A 6,914-nucleotide genomic window follows, 5' to 3' on the forward strand; every position below is an offset into this window, starting at 1 on the left:
AAAAAAAAAAAAAGGCAACAGCCTATAGGTCTGTCTCCTCCTCTCTCTGGTCACCCAAAGTTTATATCTCCTACCACCCAAGGCACACTGGTGGGGCAGGCTCTGACGCGGCTGATTACACCTAACAATACAGTAAACAATCATCTGTATCTTGAGAACTCACCTGAAATATAAAATCATCTCTTAAGTTGGAAGGCTGCCTACTTGTAAAAATAACCCAGACTGGCAAGAAACTTGAACTTCCTTGAAACTGTTAATTCAAAACAGAATCTCAGGGTTGCATTTGGAATTTTCCAGTAAACCTGTCTTGGGTATCCACCCTGACTTGGGAAGATTTCAAATGCTGGTGACAACACAATGAGCAGAAAATAGGGCAACTGTTGCATTAGTGAATAAGCAACCTGCTGAGCAAACTGGTCTCACTTGCTGGGTGTGGACAGCGAAGCATGTTCTCTGTGACACGGAGGGTATTTCTGAGATCTTTGTTTTGGAATAAAGAATTCAGAATACTTAAATCACAGAGGAGACAAGTTTATGGTAGAACTTTAGAACCCCAAGGCTGTTATTAGAACAGTTACACTGCTGAATGGGTACACGGGCTGGACATAAACAAGGAATATTTCGCAGACAGGAATTTTTTGTTCCTAAGGCATTAAATCCTAACGGGCATTTTCCATCCTCCAAGGCAGTCTTTTGGATGTGGGTAAGGGACAACGTATATTTCCTAAGTAAGAACTGTATCTTAGGGCTAAATTTTAAGGAGACAGAACAATTGTGGCGGGAGAGATACTCCCAAATTTTACTTTAGCTATAGAATCGGTCAGATTGACTTTAAATTCTAGTTCTAATAATGAATGAAGGAGTTGAAGTTGCCTCTATGAGCTTCATAATAACAGGAATAAACTGATCTATACCTCACAGGCTGGACACACAGCGGTGTCATACCTTTAGAGGTGTCATACCTATACCTGGTTTTCAGTCTTACATAAAGAGCCAAGAGCAGTGCTAGACATTCAGTAAACGGTAGGCATTATGACAAGGGCCAGGCACTAGCTACAGAGGATTAGATGTTTGCCTCTCTAAACCAGCTGTCAGAGCTTCTATTCACCAAGATGTCAGTGACTTCAAAGACAGTAGGCAGAGAGTCCCCTTTCTCTTCCAGTTCCTTATTAAAGAGTTATACTTTAGGCTCCATGCCCATAGCTCAGTGAGTAGGGCACCAGCCACATACACTGAAGGTGGCGGGTTTGAGCCCAGCCTGGGCCTGCTAAACAATGACAACTGCAACCCAAAAAAAAGAAAAAAAAAAAGGACCAGACGTTGTGGTCCCAGCTATTAGGGAGGCTGAAGCAAGAGAATGGCTTGAGCCCAAAAGTTTGAAGTTGCTGTGAGCTGTGATGCTATAGCACTCTACTGAGGGCAACATAGTGAGACCGTCTCAAAAAAGAAAAAAAAATAAACTTTAACATGAAGGACTGAAGCTTTAGTAGAGAGATGATCTTCTGTGCTTTTATTTCAGGTGGCAGGCAAGGGAAAAAATCAGGGTGTTATTCAGAGTCAGCATTCCTGAAATTCCTTCTGAGATGATAAGGACAAAGTTAAAACATTACAGAATACCCAACATGGGCCAAGTTTGCATCTATTGTCTCATTTAGCACAATAACCCTACAAAAATCAGAATTAAAATGCTCATTTTGTGATTGAAGGGGCTGGGCCTTGAGGGTTGGGTAACTGAACCAATGTCAGACAACCTGTAGGACACGGATGTGAGTCCAAGTTCCTTGACTAATTAGGGCCCTATAGAAAGACAGGGTAGCTTGCACCATCCACACTGCCTGTGGGCTGGGAGGGCAAAGTTAGTGACTTCACTGAGATAAGGGTCTGTAGGGAAGAAAGAATCACTATCACTAGGGCTAGAGTGCCATTGGCCTTAGTCTAGCTCACAGCAACCTAAAACTCAATAATCCTGCCTTAGCCTCCCAAGTAGCTGGGACTACAGGTGTGCCCCACCTGTAGGGCCAAGCTAAGTTTTCTATTTTTAGTTTGTGCGTGTGTGTGTCTGTGTGTGTGTTAGGGGGCAGGAGGAGTATCTCCCTCTTGCTCAGAGTGGTCTCGAACTCCTGAGCTCAAGGGATCCTCCCACCTCACCTTCCCAGAGTGCTAGGATTACAGGTGTGAGCCACCACACCCAACTAGGGAAGACATCAGGTGTCTTCAAACTACGGCCTGCAGGCTACATGCAGCCCACCTAGGACATTTATCTGGCCCGCTGGTTGTTTTTGCCATTACTGCCTGTCTTACTTAGCAGCCGACTCTTCCTGGGGCCTGCAGTCCGGCCCTCCAATGGTCTGAGGGATAGTGAACTGGACCCCTGTTTAAAAAGTTTGCAGACCCTGACATACTTAATACTCACGCCCTTCTAAAGACACCAAAAAGTACTACCTACTCACCAAGCCAAGATGCCAACACTTTGAGATTTTATATAGTGAGAAGAAGATGGAGTCAGTCAGGCTAAGGCTGAGGCGACACAGCTGGTCTGGCTGATTTTGGTCCTATGTGACCTTCGCCTCACAGCTCCCATTCTTGTCGTTTTGTAAATTCAGCTATAATATCAAAGTATATATTTTGAGTACTTTACAGCTATTGATTCAGGAGATTAACTTTTTTTTGAGACAGAGTCTCACTATGTCAGCCTCTGGTAGAGTGCTGTGATGTCACAGCTCACAGCAATAGATTAACTTTTGAATTAAAAATGTAGTTTTGGGCTCAGCACCTATAGCTCAGCTGCTAGGGTGCCAGCCACATACATCAAAGCTGGAGGGTTCGAACCCAGCCCAGGCCTGCCAAACAACAGTGACAACTACAACCAAAAAACAGCTGGGTGGCATGGCAGGCACCTGTAATCCCAGCTACTTGGGAGGCTGAGGCAAGGGATTCATTTAAGCCCAAGAGTTTGAGGTTGCTGTGAGCTGTTACACCATGGCACTCTACCGAGGGCGACATAATCAAACTTTTGTCTTGAAAGAAGAAAAAAAAAATGTTCTGGACGAGTAGCTCAGTGGCTCACCTATACTCTGGAAGGCTGGTGGATTGCCTGAGCTCAGGAGTTCAGAGACCAGCATGAGCAAGAGCGTGACCCCATCTTTAAAACCCAGCCAGGCATCATGGCAGGCACCTCAAACTCTTGGGCTCAGGTGATCCTCTTGCTTCAGTTTTTCATTTTTAGTAGAGACAGGGTTTCACTCTTGCTCAGGCTGGTCTCAAACCCATGAGCTCAAACAGTGCACCTGCCTCAGTCTCCCAGAGTGTTAGGATTACAGGTGTGAGCCACTGCGCCCAGCTGTTTTTTTGGTTTTCTTTTTTTAAGCAGAACTCAGAGGATCTATTTATTAGGAAGGAGATGGTAGTGCTTTATCAAACAGGTAGAAGTCAGAGAGAGGTGAGATAAAGGCCCCTGAGCTAGGACATTTCTTGGCCAAGATGAGGACAGCAGAAGGCATGAGTCCGCTCCTACAAAGGCTGCAAAAATATGGAACACTTCACAAATTTGTGTATCATCCTGTGCAAGGACCATGCTAATCTTTGTTTATTGTTCTAATTTTAGTATATGTGCTGTGCTGCTAAAGTAAGCACACATTTCAGTTTCTATTCTTACTTTTGTTCAGCAGAGGAGGGGTTTTGACCGAATTATTTCTACTGCAACGAATGCTCTATTAGCCTTTTATTAAGGGTTTTCAGGCTGGACATGGTGACTCATGCCTATCATCCCAGCACTTGGGAAGCTGAGGTGGGAAGCTCACTTGACCCCAGGAGTTCAAGGTTACAGTGAGCTATGATCACACCACTGCACTCCATCCTGGGAAAGAGTGATCCTATCTCTTTAAAAAAAAAAAAAAAAAAAAGGTTTTCACTGGGTAACTACTAAATAATAATGAAAGCAAATCCTTAGTGCTCAAGGCATTACTCTTAGCTTGAGTTGCCCTATTATTCTTTCAGCCCCTCAAACACCGACCTTATTTTGGCTTCAGGAATTTCCCTCAAGCTGTTCTCTCAGCCTGGGCCTCTTTTCCCACCCTACTTCCCTTGTATCTCATTAATTTCCTAAGGGAAACTTTCCCTGACCATGAGCTCTCATAGTATCTTACACACCTCCCTATAACTCCAATTCATTGTTCAGATTATCTATTTAGCACTTCTCTCTGCCAGTTCCTCTGGGGATTCCAAGAGGAACCACAATCAGCAGGTCCCTGCAACTCATGGTGATTACGTTCAGAGGAATGAGCATTCGAGCAACACTATATCTAATCAATTGGCCAACGATTTATATAATTCTTTTAAAGTATTTTTCTCCTATAGTTGAGGTGTGAAAGTGAAACACGAAACAAGAGTAGGTCTGTTTCACAGCTTTATTCTCAGCCTTAAAGCCAGGTAAATGGAATCACCACACATTTAGTGAATTATTAAGTCAGGATAATGGCAAGAAAGGTTTTTTTAATTTAGAAAAAAAACAATCAGAGGCTGGGTGCCGTGGGTTATGCCTATAATCTCAATAGTTTGCAAGACCAAGGCAGGAGACTGATTACATCAGGAGTTCAAGATAAGCCCATGTAATAGAGTGAGACCCCATCTCTATAAAAATAATAATGATGAAAAAAAAATTAACTGTCATGGTAGCCTGCACCTGTAGTACCAGCTACTCAGGAGGCTGAGGTGGGAGGATCACTTGAGCCCAGGAGTTCAAGGTTTCAGTGAGCTATGTCCACACTATTACAGTTTAGTCTGGGCAAAAGAGCTAGACTCTGTCTCAAAAAAAAAGAAAGAAAGAAAAGAAAAAAGAAAGACTATGGCTCAGCAAGTAGGGCACCAGCCCCATATACCAAGGGTGGTAGGTTCAAACCCAGCCCCGGCCAAACTGCAACGAAAAATAGCCTGGCATTGTGGGGGACACCTATAGTCCCAGCTACTCGGGAGGCTGAGGCTAGAGAATCACCTAAGCCCAAGAGCTGGAGGTTGCTGTGAGCTGTGACATCAAGGCACTTTACTGAGGGCGAAAGTAAGACTCTGTCTCTAAAAAAAAAAAGACAAAATTTTATGCTTAAGAAAGACAATTATGATTCCACAGTGATCAGCAAATTAAGGATTTTAAATACATATAACCATGCAATACCTTTCACATGCCTACCTCAGACATACTAAAGATAATTCTTTGTTTCCTAAGACTATTTGAAAAAACAAGGAAAGAAAAATAACAAGTTGACCTTCAAAAAATAACCGAAAATGTTTAAACTGTCAGTTATGACAGCAGTAGAAAAACAGAAAGGAAGAGCCCGGAAGAGGAACAACCGTAACTTCCATCTCTTCCGTGCATCAAAAGGCACAGAAGGCTTCAATGCCTTCACTGTGGTTTGGTTCAGAAAAGGGCTGCCATGGGAAGTGCAAATACAAATAAACATGAAAACAACAACACAGAAGTAAAAGAACCAGAGAAAAGAAATGCTAGAAATCAAACTGACCTCAACCAGAGACACGCAGGTCTGGGGGAAGGGCTGCCTGTTGTTCCTGACTCACATAGCCCAGGCTAGGTAGGAGAAACAAAACAAAAGGATCATCAGAAACAGCACCGCAGAGGGTCTTGGAGCATACACAATGTGTTAAAATGACAACATGAATAAGAGGGAAAGGAGAGAGATTTACTTCCCACTGGCAGTAAGGAAGCTCTTTTCCTTAAGTGATAACTGTTGTAAACAACCGAAAAGCATACATAATAATCACAAGTTATAAATGTTCTTGGAAACTCCCTGGTTTCAACTAGTCTATGACAAATATCTGCAGCGGGACCTCAGCATCTGCTATGAAGTTCAGGGAAAAGTAATTCTAACCAATGGAGCTGAGCCAAAATATCACCCCCGGGGTCTGGCCAATTAAATGGCTGCTTCTTAGTGTGGAGTTCAGAAGAGATGACAGATTGAACACTGCAGCAGAGAAACCTACTCGTTTCATTTCAGCCCAGGCATTCTGCCCCAAAGGACGAGTCAATCAGGGAAGAAAGCAGTTCAGAGTAAAGTGTTCTAACCATGTTGAAAACAGAATAAATGGACCTGCACTTTAATTACAGCAGGATCCTTCTTCCATCAAAACCGATGACAAAGCTCATTAAGAATAAAGAGACTCTGATCTCTTACACTCTTGTGCAGGAAACAGGATTTACTAGATAAGCTTTTCTGGACCTTATGACTGAAGAAACTGCTTTCATAAGATATTATCACAGTGACTAATAGGTTACGTGGATTTTATTTATTTATTTTTTTTTGAGACAGAATCTCAATTTTGTCACCCTCGGTAAAGTGCTGTAGCATCACAGCTCACAGCAACCTCAAACTCTTGGGCACAAGCGATTTTCTTGCCTCAGGCTCCTGAGTAGCTGGGACTACAAGTGCCTGCCACAATGCCCAGCTATTTTTAGAATTAGGGTCTTGCTCTTGCTCAGACGGGTCTTGACCTCATGAGCTCAGGCAATCCACTCACCTCGGGCCCCCCAGAACACTAGGATTACAGGTGTGAGCCATAGAACCTGGCTAGGTAAAAAGGATTTTAAGAGAAACAAAGAAAGAAAGAAGCCAGGGACTAGGTGACAAGGTTCCTAACACTCTGATGCCCCGAGAAAAAACAGCACTTAGGACAGGTATTCTGTCATTATTACGCAATTTGCCTTTTTTTTTTTTGAGACAGAGCCTCAAGCTGTCACCCTGGGTAGAGTGCTATGGCATTACAGCTCACAGCAACCTCCAACTCCTGGGCTCAAGTGAGTCTCCTGCCTCTGCCTCCCAAGTAGCTGGGACCACAGGCGGCCGCCACAACGCCCGGCTATTTTTTGGTTGCAGCCGTCATTGTTGTTTGGCGGGTCCGGGCTGGGG

General features: G+C 43.7%; 1 protein-coding gene and 1 non-coding gene across 4 annotated transcripts in view; both read right to left on the bottom strand.

The window, feature by feature from the left end:
• RFFL (ring finger and FYVE like domain containing E3 ubiquitin protein ligase) overlaps nucleotides 1-6,914 on the bottom strand; it is a 67,098-nt gene that overhangs the window by 34,302 nt on the left and 25,882 nt on the right. The gene's annotated exons all lie outside the window — the stretch shown is intronic.
• On the bottom strand, nucleotides 3,524-3,633 carry LOC111727566. Its single transcript, XR_002775092.1, has one exon. It is a non-coding gene; the product is annotated as a U6 spliceosomal RNA (small nuclear RNA).

This window comes from Otolemur garnettii, unplaced genomic scaffold (assembly GCF_000181295.1).
Source record: "Otolemur garnettii isolate 467f Iridium unplaced genomic scaffold, OtoGar3 scaffold00112, whole genome shotgun sequence".
NCBI classification, from domain to species: domain Eukaryota; kingdom Metazoa; phylum Chordata; class Mammalia; order Primates; family Galagidae; genus Otolemur; species Otolemur garnettii.